Raw genomic sequence first — 17,212 nt, 5'->3', positions numbered from 1 at the left:
GGCAGCTCCTTGCATCCCTCACTCTCACACACCTGTTCTCCCCACATCCCACGCTCTCACACGCCTGTTCTCCCCACATCCCACGCTCTCACACGCCTGTTCTCCCCACATCCCGCACTCTCACACGCCTGTTCTCCCCACATCCCACGCTCTCACACGCCTGTTCTCCCCACATCCCGCACTCTCACACGCCTGTTCTCCTGTGCCCCGCACTCTCACACGCCTGTTCTCCTGTGTCCCACGCTCTCACACGCCTGTTCTCTCCACGTCCCGCGCTCTCACACACCTGTTCTCTCCACGTCCCGCACTCTCACACACCTGTTCTCCCGCGTCCCGCGCTCTCACACACCTGTTCTCCCCGCATCCCGCACTCTCACACACCTTTTCTCCCACGTCCTGCGCTCTCACACGCCTGTTCTCCCCACATCCTGCGCTCTCACACGCCTGTTCTCTCTGCGTCCCATGCTTTCACACGCCTGTTCTCTCTGCGTCCCATGCTCTCACACGCCCGTTCTCCCCACATCTCACGCTCTCACACGCCCATTCTCCCCACATCTCACGCTCTCACACGCCTGTTCTCCCTGCATCCCGCGCTCTCACACGCCTGTTCTCCCCGCATCCCGCGCTCTCACACGCCTGTTCTCCCCACATCCCGCGCTCTCACACGCCTGTTCTCTCTGCGTCCCATGCTCTCACACGCCCGTTCTCCCCACATCTCACGCTCTCACACGCCCATTCTCCCCACATCTCACGCTCTCACACGCCTGTTCTCCCTGCATCCCGCGCTCTCACACGCCTGTTCTCCCCGCATCCCGCGCTCTCACACGCCTGTTCTCCCCACATCCCGCGCTCTCACACGCCTGTTCTCTCTGCGTCCCGCGCTCTCACACGCCCATTCTCCCCATATCTCACGCTCTCACACGCCCGTTCTCCCCACATCTCACGCTCTCACACGCCCGTTCTCCCCACATCTCACGCTCTCACACGCCCGTTCTCCCCACATCTCACGCTCTCACACGCCTGTTCTCCCTGCATCCCGCGCTCTCACACTCCTGTTCTCCCCACATCCCGCGCTCTCACACGCCTGTTCTCCCTGCATCCCGCGCTCTCACACGCCTGCTCTCCCGCGTCCTGCCACAGCCTCCGGCCCCAGGCTCCCTGCGTCCACCCCGTGGCCAGAGCGGCTGACAAACGCCCGTGTGACCGCAGCGGCCCTCGGCTGGCAGCCCTCTGCACCGCGCGAGGCCCCCGCACGCCCAGCGGGAGTGGCTTTATGGAACACGGACAGGTGTGGCAAGGACGCGGGGACACTGAGCCCGGGCCCTGCTGGCGGGAATGCGAGACGGCAGCCGCCGTGGGGAACCGTGTGGGGGCGCTCAAAAGGCTTACAGGGACCTACCACGTGACCCCGCCATCCTGCTTCTGGGAACACACCCCAAAGTGGGAGAGGGACTGGAACAGACTCCTGCACCCCAGCGTCACTTATGACAGCCGGAGGCGGGAGTGCCCACGCGTGGGAGGATGGATGGAGAGACAAACGCCACCACCCCCATCCACGCCTCCCGGCGATCTCAGCCTTAAGCAGGGAGGCCCTGCCACGCGGCCGGGCCGTGAGTGAGTAAGCAGGGCCTCGGGGACACATCCTGTGGGTTCATGCCACTCGGGGCCCCAGGGGAGTCCGATGTGTAGAGACCACACAGCGACCGGCCTTGCCAACCCCCGAGTAACAGCGTCGAACAGCGGTGAGTCGGGGAGAGCAGTCCTCAGGGTAAGGGCCGCTGTGGGCAAGCGCAGGGGTGAGGCAGGGCCTCACGGTGCAGAGACTGGAAAAACGGCCCGTGTTTATACCCCAGGGAGTTAGGGCTCCTCAGCAGTGGGCCCCCCACACAGGTGCCCAGCAGGCGGCTTGCGGGCTCCCAGGGCAGTGTAATTGCCAGCCTCGCTGCCCCTCCCAGGAAGCTCACAGCCATCAGTCACCCTGATGTCCGTTACTGCCTCAGTAGATGCGGAAATGGCTTTGTTAGCAGCCAACCGAGAGATGGCGGTCAAGAGCTAACTCAGGCCCCAACCGGTTCCTGGCCTTGGAGAGCTGGTCCTCACCTGGGCTGGGTTCCCAGGCCCGCCCGGGGCGTGGGGGGGTGGGGGGCATGCATAGGCAGCTCAGACCCCAGGGACAGTCACCAGCTCAGCCCGACCAGGTCTCAGGCTGTGGGATTCCGTGCGCTCCAGCCCGGACAGCGGCTGTGAGGGAGGGCGGGAGGCTCAGCTGGGGTCATCTGTCACCACCAGGACTCCCTGGCCCGACTGTAATGGTAACGGCAGCGCCTGCCCCCACCACACAGGTGCCCTGCAGCCCTGGGTGCAGCCCTGGTCCAGCCCGGCCACATCTGTGCCCCTCAGTGCTGCTGCTCAGGGACGCGGGGGCCAGGCTGGATTCGACCCACAGGCACCGCTTCTGTTCTTTATTTTCACCCAGCAACCACCTGTCATTTATCCAACCACCCGCCTACCATCCATCCATCCATCCATCCATCCATCTAACCATCTACCTACCATCCATCCATCCATCCATCCATCTAACCATCTACCTACCATCCATCCATCCATCCATCCATCTAACCATCTACCTACCATCCATCCATCCATCCATCCATCTAACCATCTACCTACCATCCATCCAACCAACCATTCATCCACCCGTCCATCCATCCATCATTTATCCATGCATCCAACCATCCATCTACCATCCATCCAACCAACCATTCACCCATCCATCTTGCCAAACATCCATCCATCCATCCAACCATCCATCATTTATCCATCCATCCATCCATCCAACCAGCCATCTACCATCCATCCAACCAACCATCCATCCATCCATCCACCCTCCCATCACTTCTTCCCTCCCTCCTTGCCTCCCTCCCTCCCTCCCTTCCATCCACCCATCCATCTCTCACTCATTTCCCAAACACTGAGCTCATGATATATACGTGTACAGGTTTGCAGTCAGGCCGCCTGTGTTTGAAGCCTGGTTCAGACTTGCTGTGTGACCATAAGCAAGCTCCCTAACCTGCTATGCAGCACAGTGTCTTCATCTGTAAAACGGGGAAAATAAAATAATGGCAATGGAGTCCAAGAGTCAGTCCTACAAAGGGCTTAGACAAGTGCCTTATGGGTAGTAAGCGCTCCATAAATGCTAACCGTTTCTAGTATCACCCATTGTTATTATTTGCTGAGTCATTGTAAGCTGGGTACGGTGGTTTTATTTTATTTTTTAATATATTTTTATTGATTTCAGAGAGGAAGGGAGAGGGAGAGAGAGATGGAAACATCAGTGATGAGAGAATCATTGATTGGCCGCCTCCTGCATGCCCCCCACTGGGGATCAAGCTGGCAACCCAGGCCTGTGCCCTGACCGGGGATTAAACGGTGACCTCCTGGTTCAACCACTGGGCCGGCCCAGCCCTGACGACTTCCTTTCTCCAGAACTAACTGGACCAGGCCCTCCTGTGCGGCCCAGCCCTGACGCGCAGGACAAGGTGTGCAGTTTCTGAGCGAAGCAGGCCCGCCATGCCCATCAGCTTCTTGCCGGGTGGTGACAGGAGAGGCCAGGACTGCACCTGCCCATGGTCTAAGGGCAGTTCTGCGGGGTCATGGCAGGTGTCTCAGGGTCACGCTGGGTGTTTTGGGGTCACGGCGGGTGTTTCGGGGTCACGGCGGGTGTCTCGGGGTCACGGCAGGTGTCTCAGGGTCACGGCAGGTGTCGCGGGGTCACGGCAGGTGTCTCAGGGTCACAGCGGGTGTTTTGGGGTCACGGTGGGTGTCTCAGGGTCATGGCAGGCATCTCGGGGTCACGGCGGGCGTCCTGGGTGTTGGACGGGAATCGAGCTGTGAGCTTGCAGCTTGGGGACCAGCTCTGAGAAGCGCTGTAACGGTGCCCTGCGGTCCGGAGCCTCAGATCCCGTCTCATTGCCCGTTGCTCCCACAGCGGTTTCACTGAGCACCCCAGGCCCTGGGCTGGAGCTGGGACAGATGCACCTGCATTATCCCGGGGGTGCAGGGGGACAGCTACCCCGGGAGGAGACTCCCAGGAAGCCATCCATCGCCACGCGGGGCCCCGGTGGCTCAGGTGACGCTGCCCCGTGGAGACAGGCGAGGGCGAGGCCGCCGCCAGCCCTGAGCACCCGCCGGCCGGCCGCAGTGGATGGGAGTCCTCCCCGCCCCCGGGGGGTGCTGCTCCCTCTGCCGCCGTGCGCTGCCTGGTGACTCGCGTGGGCCAGTGGGACCCGGGGAGCAGGGCTGGGAAAGGCTTGTGCTGGGGCTGCAGCCACCACCCAGCAGCAGTCGTACAGCCGGTGACGGAGGCACAGGCCCGGGAGCCGGACGCCAGCTGCCCACACACGGAGTGAACCCCCGGGACCCACGGAAGAACCGCCAGCTCACGTCACCGGGACCCTGATCCGGATCCAGTGAGTGGCCCGCAGGTAGGCACCGTGTGCGGGCGCCGCACCCCTCCGCGCCCAGGTTCCTGCTGGGCCCCCAATAGTCATGAAAGAGGCAGAAGCACCCCCTCACCCCCCACCCCCGACCTGAGTCCTCCCGAGTGTGCCTTTGGAACAGGGGCCTGACCGCCCGCGTGCTAGCTTTCTGGAACCTTCCGCTCGGTCTGAAAGGGGCCAACACTGGCTGCTGGGCCACGAGGGGCAGGTTGGTCCTTTGGTGCAAGAGCCACACCCAGGCAGGTGGAGCGGCAGCCTTGTCTGGCCCTTGTCCATCTGTTGGCCAGCAGGGCCTGGAGGCTGCGGGTCTGAGAGGACGTGGGCCCTGCACTAGGGGAGCCTGGGTTCGAGTCCCAGGGCTGCCGCTCCGTGTGGCCATGACCCTGGGTGAGCACGTCGCCCACCAGAGCCTCGGCCTCCTCGCCCGGCTCTGATGGCACAGAGGAGCGGCCGGAGCCTGTGCTGGCCAAGGTCATCCCCGCCTGGTGGCCTTGGGGACACTGTGCTCAGTGAACGGAGCCGGACGCAGAGGGACAGGGCTACGCGAGCTCACGCAGGTGTGGGATCTAAAACGTGGGACTCCTGGAGGCGAGACTGGAACGGGGAGGGGGGTGGGGAGCCGCCGGTCAAAGGTCACCAGGCCCCAGGGAGGAGCAGCCTGGGGTTCGGAGCCGCCACTAGGGGTCGCCCTGACACCAGGTTGGCGTTGAGGCCGCCCGGACTTGGCTGAGCAGGGAAGGTAGGCAGTGCTCTTTTCTTTATTTTCTCTCTTTTGTTAATCCTCTTCCAGGGATGTTTCCCATTGATTTGTAGAGAGAGTGGAATGGAGGGAAGGAGGAGGGAGGGACAGAGAGAGAAAAAGAGAGACATTGATTGGTTGCCTCCTGCAGGGGCCCCCTGCCCTTGCCCGAGAATCACATCCCCCACGCCTCGGTGCAGGGGCTGGCGCTCTAACCACTGAGCAGCCGGCCAGGGGGCAGTGCCATCTCCCACAGGCGCGTGGGGAAGGGAGGGCCGTGCCGTGTGCTGGGTGCGGCCGCCCTCGGAGTGAGCCTGGCCCAGGAGGAGCGGGGAGCCTGTGTGACTGGGGGTGTCCCTGTGTCTGTGCGGTGAGGGGGAGCAGGCCTCACTAGCGGGGCCCCGACCACACCCCAAGGTCAGAGCACCAGGGGGGCTGGGGCCAGCCCTGTCGCCGCGCCCACCCCCACGGGGAGGTGCAGCCTGGCTGGGACTTGGTTTCCCCAGCTTTCAGAGCGCGGGACAGGCCGAGCTCTGTGTCCCGGTGTCCCCACTGGTGGTCACCATGGGTGGCGTCCTGGCTCTGTCATTGTGTGACCTTTTGGGGAGCCCATCCGGGGACTGCACCTCCCTTGGGCCCCTTGCACACCCCGACCTCAGGCCTGGAAGACGGGGGGGGGGGGGCCGGGGGGGCGCCTGGTGCCCGGAGCTTCCTCCATTCCAAGATGGATGAAGGTGAGGCGCTGAGCGAGGTCGCCGTGATTAATGGGGAGCCCAGCTTGTCCCAGAACCGGTGAGGAAGTGGGTCGCCCTCAGAGGGCCTGGGTGAGAGCGCCTGTGCACGCCACTGGCCGACAGGGAAGCTTCCAGAAGGTGTCGGGAAGCCGGTGACTTTGAGAGAGGGTCGGCCTAGAACCGAGGGATGGTGGCGGGGCTGGCCTCAGAGGCGAAGGTAGAGTTCTCTTCCGTTTGCTCTCACTGGCACCCGGGCCTCGAGTGCGACTTGGGCTCGCCCACATGCGCTTGCAGATTCAGATGAGCCCGAGAGGAGTTCACCTGCGACTGGGGAAAGGCTTTAGGTGAGTGCTGGCAGGAGACCCTGGAGTGCCTGCAGGTGTGATGCCGGCCCCGGGTGGGCGCCTGCGGGAGGCAGCCAACAGCTGTGTCTCACTTCAATGTTTTTCTCTCTCCCTCCTCTTCCACTTCCTCTAAAAATCAATGGGAAAATAACCCTGGATGAGGGCGGACAACAACAAGAACAAGAGAGAGCATTCTGTACTTTCTGCCTCGTTCAGTGGCTACAGGAGAAAGCTGGCCAGCCTCTTCCTTCTGAGGCTCTGGGGCCCGGTGGGTGGGGGTGGATGGACGCTTACCTGGCCCGGCCCCGGGTCCCGGGGATGCAATGGGGCCCTGGACCCTGGCTCATACGTGAGCAAAGCTCTGAGCTGGGCTGGAAGGCAAGCCAGGTGCCAGCTCAGACCCCAGGGCCGGGGGGTGGGGGGATGGGGGTGGCGATCTGGGCCAGCACGTCTCCTATTTTGAGAAATGGGGACATCGAAAATAGAAAGGCCTAATTCCCCACCCGACGCTCAGCCAGCGAGGTAACCAGCTAAGACAATAGCTCCCGCCCGTGACATTTCACAAAGGAGGCTGGTGAAATCGGGCCTGTGCCTGACTTCTGAGAGCGCTGTCTGGTGGAGAGTGAATCTGGCATCCCTCCCCATGACACACAGCCCCCTGCGTCCCCAGCTCCCTGCACCCCCAGCCCCCTGCGCCCCCAGCCCCCTGCGCCCCAGCACACCTAGGCCCCTGCATCCCCAGCCCCTGCACTCCCAGCCCCTGCACCCCCAGCACCCTGCACTCAGAGCCCCTGCACCCCCAGCCCCTGCACCCCCAGCACCCTGCACTCAGAGCCCCTGCACCCCCAGCCCCTGCACCCCAGCACACCTAGGCCCCTGCACCTCCAACCCCTGCACCCCCAGCCCCCTGCGCCCCCAGCCCCCCAGCACACCTAGCCCCCTGCACCCCCAGCACCCTGCACCCCCAGCCCTCTGTGCCCCCAGCACACCTAGCCCCCTGCACCCCCAGCACCCTGCACCCCCAGCCCTCTGTGCCCCCAGCACACCTAGACCCCTGCACCCCCAGCACCCTGCACCCCCAGCCCTCTGTGTCCCCAGCACACCTAGCCCCCTGCACCTCCAGCACCCTGCACCCCCAGCCCCCTGCACTCCCAGTCACTGCACCCCCAGCCCCCTGCACTCCCAGTCACTGCACCCCCAGGCCCCTGCACCCCCAGCACCCTGCACCCCCAGCCCCCTGCACTCCCAGTCACTGCACCCCCAGCACCCTGCACCCCCAGCACCCTGCACCCCCAGCCCCCTGCACTCCCAGTCACTGCACTCCCAGCCCCTGCACCCCCAGCACCCTGCACCCCCAGCCCCCTGCACTCCCAGTCACTGCACTCCCAGCCCCTGCACCCCCAGCACCCTGCACCCCCAGCCCCCTGCACTCCCAGTCACTGCACCCCCAGCACCCTGCACCCCCAGCCCCCTGCACTCCCAGTCACTGCACCCCCAGCACCCTGCACCCCCAGCCCCCTGCACTCCCAGTCACTGCACTCCCAGCCCCTGCACCCCCAGCACCCTGCACCCCCAGCCCCCTGCACTCCCAGTCACTGCACTCCCAGCCCCTGCACCCCCAGCCCCCTGCACCCCCAGCCCCCTGCACTCCCAGTCACTGCACCCCCAGCACCCTGCACCCCCAGCCCCTGCACCCCCAGCCCCTGCACCCCCAGCCCCTGCACCCCCAGCCCCTGCACTCACAGCCCAGCGGGGCCTCTGCATGTCCCCCCTCTCATGTTTTCTGGGGCCTCCTCCGCCCTGAGCCCGCCATGTGATAGCGAATCCTCCCAGCAAAGGAACGGACACAATCACACGTTGGCAAACACCACGTTTCCCCTGGGCCGGAGCCCATGCGGCTTTCTGACACGTTTCCTCGGGCTGCACCCACCGAGGCAGCGCCTGCGGCTGAAGAGCAAGGGCCTCCGACAGCCTCTAGGGCCACGTGTGCCTCTAGGGCCACGTGTGACGTGATGCCAGAGGGCAGGAGCTGCCAGCTTGGGGGGAGGGGAGTACGGAGGGGATGCGGGACCCCCAGTGGGGCCGGGTCGGGGAGGAGGGGCCTGGCCTGGGGGAGCCCCACACCCTCCCGGGGTGCACGTGGCCTGAAAACAGTGCTCATTTGATGACGGGGCTCCGTGTTCACGCTCATCGCTCTCCCCCGGGACAGGCAGCTGCTTGGACCCGTTTTCCGGAAGGAGCAAGGCCCCGGGGTGGCCTCGAGGCCCCCAGAGAGCCGGGCCTTTCCTCTCTGGCGCAGCTGCTGGGCACAGAGCAGCGGGGAGGAGCCGCTGGGGGAGGGTGCATAGGGGAGTAAGGGGGTGCAGCAAGGGGGGGGGGCTGGGAGGCTCAGAGGCACTGAGAGCCGAGCTCTTTGAAGCTGAAATGAACCCTAATGGCTCAGAAGGGAGCTAATGTCTCCTGTGGACACCAGTGGAGAGGACGCGAGGGCGCCTGCAATTCTGTCATCAGGACCCGCTGAGCCTGGCGCTGGGCTGTGGTGCGCCCTCCCCCGGCGCCGGCGCCCGGCTGGTCTTAATGAGCCGTGGGCACAGGCAGGGACACGGCGTACGAAGCACCCACTGGGCCCGTCTGTCCGTCAGTCCGAGAGCGCGGGCTGGTCCGGGCAGGGGCCCGGGGGAGGCAGGGGCGGGGCAGACACGCAGGGCGCCCTCCCAGATACACGCACCCGCTTAGCGCGCGCGGGGAGACCTCGCGCTGGTCCTGGAGACCCCGGTGTCCCTGCGGCCCTGCCTCTCCCTGGCCGCCTGCGGGGGTGCGCGGGGCGGAGCGCTTTGGGGAGATCTTGCAGGGGCTCCGTGCTGTCACTGAGGGTGACTTTTGTTTCTGAAAATTGTAACCTCTTGACAGGAAGGAGGAGGCGAGGCCGATAAGTCGCCCGACGCTGCCCACAGCTTCCCTCTGTGCGCCGCCCAGCTCAGCCCAGCGGCCAGCCCAGCGGCCAGGGCCAGGGCGCATGGCAGGCGGGTGCGCACAGCACAGCGCTCACCTGACCCTCGGGGTGCCTTCGCGCCCCTGGAAAGGAGCCCGCGTGAGGCTGGAGCAGGGCAGCGTCTTATTGTGAGGGGGGACGGGCTCCGATGGTGGAAAGGGAATAGAAATATGGCAGGAAACCAAGGGCCCAGCGTGGCGAGAAGGAAGGGGAAACGCTGCTCCCAGCCAGACAGTGGGAGCTGCAGAACAGCTCAGGTGGGGTGCAGGGCGGACCCGAGTAACAACTGTCCCAGGACAACCACACCTGATTGGCCAAATAATTCAGTGAAGGAGACCTGATTGGCTGGGAAGATCAAGAAAGGCACATCAGATTGGCTATTCATTTCAGGACAGTCACATCTGATTGGCCAATTATGTCAAGAGCAGGCGACCTGATTGTCTGGGAAGTCCAAGAAAGGCAGGCACATCAGGGGCTGCGCTAACTTGTGTCCTCACCCCAAATGCACAAGTGACTCTATTCTCCACATCCGTGCCAACACTTGCAATTTCCCTTTTTTTCTTTGTTGTCTTTTATTGTTATTGTTTGGAAAGCAGCCATGACAACGGGTGCGAAAACCCCAGTGAAGTTGATTTGGGGTCTGAGACACAGACAGAGGCCCGGGGCAGGATGTGGAGACTGACGCTAAGGGCTCCCTCCCCCAGTAGCCAGGCTAAGGCAGGTGAGGCTCTATTGAGGGGCAAAGCTGAGTCTTGGAAATCCAGGGACAGTGACTGGGGCAAAGCAGGGGACTCTTGGGAGGCCTGGGTGTACTTGGTGAAGGGAAGACTGACCAGGGGGGTCGCCTGTGCTCCATCCGGGCTCCGCTGCGTGCTCTGTGACCCGGCGCCAGTGAGGACTTGGGGGAGATGCATTGTCCCGGGAGGAGCCCATCGCGCCCTGGGTTCCTGCCTCGTTCTGGGGTCACAGAGCCGTGGGGGGAAGTGACTTTCCTACATCAATTGTGTCTCTTTTTCTTCTGCTCCCGCAAATGCAGGAGCGTGCCCAGCCCGTGCTTCTGAATGGACAGGCTTCGTTTTGGATCCTACATGGGTCTCCAGGGCGGAGCTTCAGGGTGTGATGCTCCCAGGACCGTGGATCCCAAAGGAGTTCCTGCCTCCTAGTGACCACAGCTTGGGGCTCACCCCTAAACCCAGAGATTCTAACGATTTCCCAGGTGCTGCTGGAGTTCATCCCCAGAGCTGGAGGGACCTTAAGAAGCCACCTGTTTCATCTCCTTCACTTTGCAGGCGGGATGTTGACGCTTAAAGTCACAGGTGGGGTCCAGGGCTACACGGCCCAGGTCCCGGCCCATCCGCCACCTGGCGCTGCAGGCAGCTCCGTTTGGCCGCGCGGACTCCACGTGGTTCTGAGGCCTTCCTGCGTGCTGGGCACGGCTAATACTGTGCCAGGCAAAGACGGGTGCCACCCCCGCCTGGACCTGTGGCTGCGGAGGACGCCTCGGAGACAGCCACGTGGCCTAAGGCTGCGAACACTCAGGGAGGACGCCACGGGACGCGGAGGAAGAAGGACCGGGTTTGCCAGCACCGCCAGCAAGCCCCCGGGAGCCGGGAGGGCTGCCCGGGCCGGTCTCCCCCGCAGCTCTCGGAAGGGCCCAACTCCCCCCGGGTTCTTGATCTCGGACGCCTGGTCCCCAGAGTGTGCGGACAGTATGTTTCCTTCCCGAATCCACTGCTGGCGGCGCTTTTGCTACGGCCGCCTTGGCCAACCTGCACGATTCTGTAGGGCTTCCCTGTGCAACCCCTTCCCGCACCGGAGGCTACGCTGGAGCCGCAAAGCACGAGGCTCCCGGGGCCAGCGGTCCTTGCGAGGTCCCGAGTTCCCCACCACGAGGACCCCAGACCTGACCCCAGGCCCGCCGGCCCTTCGCGGTGCATGCTGGGGCTTGTAGTCCCGGCGTGCGGAGTCCGGAGCGTCCAGCTGCCGCCGCGGGGCGAGCCAGTTAAAGTTTCCAGGCTGCCTTTCCCACTTCTTAGTCCCGCAGATTGACAACCCAAGGAGCCAATAGGGGGCCGGACCGGCGCTTTCGTGTATCCAATCGGCGTAGAGATTTGCAGCGGCCCGGGTAAGTTTGCGGAGATGGGTCGTGGGTTGCTCTGGAGATACTGAGCCCGGTTGCATCCAGGAGCCAGGAGCCGTAGAGTTCGGGAGTGAGAGGGCGCCGGACTTGGACCCGAGGAGCACTTAGGAGCCGGTGCCGCCGCGAGAGTGTGCGCGGGGAGTGTGCGCAGGCGGCCGGCGGCAGGGGGCGGGGGCGGGGGTAGGGGGTTGTTCAGGTCGCGGGAGCAGGAGCGGGGGATGCCAAAAGGGGTGACGGATTATAAATGTGTTGTGACATCTGCTAGCAGGAGGGCTGAGACCAGAATGGCATCAGCGGGGCAGAGTAGGGGGAGCGGGCTGTTTGTGCCCCTTGTAAGGGTCAGTCAGAGGAACCAGTGGGACCAGGTGCGGGTGGACCGGGTGCAGGCGGTCCAGTGGGAACCGGGAGAGGCCTGCGGCAGGTGCTTGGCGCAGGTGGAACACTTTGGTCTAGAAGGAAAGCGCTGGGCCCTGGCCGGTGTGTCTCAGTGGATAGAGCGTCGGCCTGCGGACTGAAGGGTCCCAGGTTCTATTCCGGCCAAGGGCACATGCCCGGGTTTCAGGCTCGACCACCAGTAGGGGGCGTGCAGGAGGCAGGCAATCGATGATTCTCATCATCGATGTTCTCTCTCTCTCTCTCTCTCTCTCTCTCTCTCTCTCTCTCTCTCTCTCTCTCTCTCCTCTCCCCTCTCCCCCTCTTCTTCTCTGAAATCAACAAAGAAATATATTTAATAAATAAATAAAAAGAAAAAATAGAAGAGAAGAGCTGGTCTCACACAAGCTGTGCGGTCATCGGCAGAAGTGGGAGTTTCACATGGATCGCGGGGTGAGGAGTGGCAGTCAGGTCCCCAGGGGGATTGGCACCCAGCAGGGAGCAGCCTGAGTTTCCTTAGACTGAGCGCAACTGTGAGTCCTTCCCACCAGGGGGCGCCGTTTCATGCAGAACCTGGGCTCTCCCTGAACACGTGCAGTCTACCGCCCGCCACTAGGCGGCGCCTGGAGGCTTCCTTTCTGGATGCAATGGCCAGAGGGACTCCAAATGGCAGTTTCACTTGGATTTGGACTCGTTCAAAACCCCCGGCCAGCTCTTCTCTTCTTGACAAAAGAGGCCTTTCCATAGCCCTGCCCAGCGGACTTAATGGCCGTCTCTTCCGGTGTCACACCCACAGAGCAGCAGACGAGAAACTGAGGCCGCCAGGAGCCCCGGAAGCTTGAGACACAAATGACGCTGAGCCGGGGAAGTGTGAGCGTGGAGGGCACAGGCCTGGAGGGGCAGCAGGTGACCAGCCTGGTGGTGTGGAAGGACAGGAGGAGGCCGTGGAGGAGGAGCCGGGAGGAGGAAGGTGACTCAGAAGTGCCTTCTTGGAGAGGAAGGTCAGGGTCTGCATGGACGGCTCCTGTCAGGGGATCATCTGACCGAGACCCGGGGCGGGGTCTTGTACAGATGCGATCGTTTAATTCCTGTTATTTTCTTGTAAAGACAGAATCGCCTCCAGGTGCTGACACTCAGACAAGTTAACGGCCTCTCTCCAGCCGACTCAGTCCACATGAGCCCCAGGTGGAAGGGGGACCCGCACCCCAAATCCTGATGTTGCTGAGCGTTCCCCTGCCCCCTCCCTGTGGCCGCGGGAAGGCATCAGGGCCCCACAGTGGTGGCTGCAGAGACAGGTTCCACGTTGGACGTGGGAAGCCGGGCTCGCGGTCTCCCTTAAGCGCCACGGAAACGACCTCCCTGCTACCAAGGCCTCTCTGTCACTACCATCCAGTGTCGGAGACCAAGGCTGTCAGGACAGAAACAATGTCCAAAGGAGAGTTAGCGGGAGTGATGTTTCCTTAGAAACACCCCATAAATCACTTCCATCGGCCGCCACAGGTCAAAGCCCCCGACCCCTTGGGAATCCACATCACCTGGGCTGAGTCCACAGCACACACTGGACCTGGGGTTCACGCCTGCCCGCCCTCCTTGGAAATCCCCCCACAAAACCCACCAAATATTAAACACTAAACCATAAAGTGGTCTTCCAATCCACAACGTGATACTGAAGAACAAAGCAGTACAGTCCCCAGTGCGGTGGGAAAAGAGAGTGGCAACACCTGGTTAGAAGTGTCTCCACGCGGATGGAGAGCAGGTGGGGCACCTGCTGAGACATCACCCTGGGGAGTGAGGGCCGAGCATGGGCTGGGGAACTCCTGTAGAAGCAGATTTCTGTGCAAAGGAGGAATGGGGTGACGGGGGGGCGGGGGGGGGGAGGCCTTGAATAGTCACTGGAGCTGGAAGTAGGAAAGGGTGGGGCAAGCACCTGGCCGCACTGGGCAGCTCCCTCACCCCAGCGCCCCCTGGTGCTCAGCAGGTGGTGCTTCACTGAAGGAGACAGAGGAAAAGGCCGCACAGCTGATCTCCTTTCTGGGCAACGAGGCCCAGCTCAGCGGGTGACACGGGAACGACTCCCATCACAGCCGATCACACGGGCGGGCGCAGTCATCGCGGAGCCGCAGGTCAGCAGCATTTCTGGGGTGTTGGTCATGGGGAGGTCACGTGCGTTTGGAGAGGTCAGGTGACTGGTTCCGAGACTGTAACACTCCGGCCTTACCGCCTCCGCCTCCGGGGCCTCCAGGGTTCCGCGCTGCCGGCCGGGAAGCTGGGCGCTCGCCACGCTGACTGGGGCGCGGAGCTAACTGCCTTTTCTCTGGTCCCTGGAAACCTGAGCTTCTGCAGCATGTTCTTTTCGGGTGGAAAAAGGAAAAAAAAGAAAAACAACTCATCGATCGCTGAGTCTGGGCGCCAGAGCGGGTGAGGCTGTGAAGTGATCACATCTGTCCTGGCCTAGCTGTGCCCGGCGCCTGCCCGCTCCTGTGCCGCGGGCTCCTGTGGCGGAAAAGGGTGCCCACCCGCTTCCCCATCACCGTCCAGGGGCGGCCTGGGGCCCACTGCGCTGGGGCCCGCAGTGCCCACTCTGCCGGTTTATCCCTTTATCCGCATCGCCGTCCTGGGTTCCCTTGGCGCCGTCACACACCGAGGGCCTCGAAACTGCGGGAAGGGGCCTGACTGGGGGGCTCAGTGGGGTGGGCGTCTTCCTGTGCCCGGGAGGTGGCCCGCTCGATTCCCGGGCAGGGCACACGCCTGGTCGCATGCTTTGGTCCCCGGTTGGTGCGCGTGTATGGAAGGCGACCGATCAATGTTTCTCTCCCATCAATCTCTCCCTCCCTCCCTCCCTCCCTGCTCTCTATGCTGCCCTCGGGCAAAGATAAGAAAAAGAAAACCCACAGGAACGAGTGCTAGAGGGCTGACATGAGGGCGTGGGCAGCTGGCTCCTTCCGCCCGAGGGAGACTCCCTGCCGTGTCTCCCTATTCTGGTCGCTGCCAGCAGTCCTGGGCTTGTGGGCGCATCCCTCCCGTTTCTGCCTTTGCCCACACATCACCTTCTCGCTGCCCTCCCCTCCTTTCTCAGAAGGACTCTGGTTCCTGGACATGGGGCCCATCCTAACCCAGGGGAGACGTGTCACTATAGCCTGAGGTGGCTCCGTGGTTGAGCATCGACCCATGAACCAGGAGGTCAGGGTTCGATTCCGTTCAGGGCACAGGCCCGGGTTGTAGGCTCGATCCTCAGTGGGGGGCGTGCAGGAGGCAGCCGACCATGATTCTCTCTCATCACTGATGTTTCTCTCTCTTCCTCTCCCTTCCTCTCTGAAGTCAATAAAACTTTATTAAAGAAAGAAGCTTGGCCCTGCCACACGGGGGCATCACTGGCTCACTGGCCTCCGAGCCCGGAAGAGCTGGGACTCTCGAGCCAGCGCCAGGCTTGGCGCCCACAGCCCGGCCACCCTGTGTTCTCACCCCGGCCCGTCCTCCCAGCTCCAGGCTCCCGCATTCTTGGACAGACCTGGCCGCCGGGTGGGGTCTTTCTCAGGGAGACCAGCGCCCCTGCGGACAATGCCTCCCTGTGTCATTGTTTGCTGGATCAACAAGCCGGATTATGAAGAGCAGCCTCCTTCTCCCCGAGTCTGGCCCACACAACCCACCCAACCAGCCCGGCCTGTTCTGCACCCAGCCCCCGGCCCCTGGCACCCGGCTGGGCCCCTGGCACCCGGCTGCTTCCCCGGCTCCTCACGCCAAAAGCTGCCTCAGAACAGGGACGGCGAGTGACGGGATCGCCGGCCAGGGGCTCTGGGGAGCGGGCGTGTCCCCTCTGCTGCCACCTGAGGCCGCACGGCTGTCGGAAGCCAGTTTGGCTCAGCCCCCAGGGAGCCGCCTGCAGCCCGGCAGTGAGGGCTCTGCCCGCCCGAGGAGGCACAGCGCCCGGGGTCCGGCCCGCTGGTCTCGCTGGGGAGAGGGGCCTGCGAGGTTTATTCTGCCGACAGCGTGGGCGTGGGCGTGGGCGTGGGCAGAAGCCAGAGCTGCTCTCCACCCTCGGGGACCAGCAGGGATGCGCTCGGTGCTCCCTCCTGGCCTGGGTCCTCCCTCCCGGGGGACAGGCAGCCCTCGGCAGGGAACCGGGGCTGCAGCCCCCCCCGCCCCCCGCCCCCCGCCCTGGGCTGCCGCAGCGGGAGGCCCCTGGCGCCCACCTGGGTGCGGAAGCGCCCGGCGCTGGGAGAAACAAAGGTGTTGTGTTCGGCTGCCAAGCCGCCTCTTCCCACCCGCCTTCCTCCCGGGAACAAAGGGCCATTGAGGGCGCCGCCCGCCCCAGCCCGTCCTCCGGTGTCTCCCTCGAGGTGCGGGGACGAGCGTGGGCAGCGTGGGCAGCGCCCTGACCCCCCGCTCTCGGGCTCAAATGCAGGAATGAGCGCCCTGAGCCCGGGGACAGCCTCCCGGGCACCGAGCCCACGGCCGCGTGGCCCAGGCACCGGGCTTGGCTCCGGGACGTTCAAGCCGCCTCAGTTTTTTGGAGTGAACTTTCCGGAGTGAACTTTCCGGAGTGAACTTTCCGGAGTGAACTTTCCGGAGTGAACTTTCCGGAGTGTGCTCGTGGCTGACGCCCAGGGGTGACAGCCGTGGCCAAACATGACATGTATGCAGTTTCACATAAATCTTATCCAAGTCCCAGTCCCTGGTGGGGTCGGGCTGAAAGCCAGGCCTCAAGGTCACCCCAAGGTCCTCGCGACCTACAGGGGCGTGACTTCCCAGGAGCCCGCCTCTCCTACGGCCTTTTTTTTTTAGTTTTTTTTTTTAAGCAAATGGAAAGGATGTTATGTACAATGTTATTATTTTTTTTAAATTTTTATTGGCTTCAGAGAGGAAGGGAGAGGGAGAGAGATATAGAAACATGAAGGATGAGAATCACTGACCGGCTGCCTCCTGCACGCCCCACACTGGGGACCCAGCCAGAAACCCCCTGGTGGGGAGGCAGGAGTGCAGGCAGGGGCGGCCCATTTAGGAGCCAGTGTGGCCGGTGGCACAGCCCAGAGGCTGAGCGTTCATCTGTGAACCAGGAGGTCACGGTTCGATTCCCAGTCAGGGCACAGGCCCGGGTTGCCGGCTCAATCCCCCGTGTGGGCCCTGCAGGAGGCAGCCGATCCATGATTCTCTCTCACATCGATGTTTCTCTCTCTCTCTCTCTCTCTCTCTCTCTCTCTCTCTCTCTCTCTCTCTCCCCCTCCCCCTCCCTCTCTCTAAGACCCATGAAAAGCATGCCCGTGGGTGAGGAGGAGAACAAGAAAGATGCAGATGTGAGCCTGGCCTGCAGTGCTCTCTGCTCTCTGACGGGCCCAGCTCGGTCCCCTTTGGCAGCCAGGCTGGTGCGGGCTGGGGTCCCCCCAGAAGGAAGGCA

The sequence above is a fragment of the Myotis nattereri genome, assembly GCF_964212035.1.
Source record: "Myotis nattereri genome assembly, chromosome: 9".
NCBI classification, from domain to species: domain Eukaryota; kingdom Metazoa; phylum Chordata; class Mammalia; order Chiroptera; family Vespertilionidae; genus Myotis; species Myotis nattereri.
Note: the sequence above shows the minus strand (reverse complement) of the source record.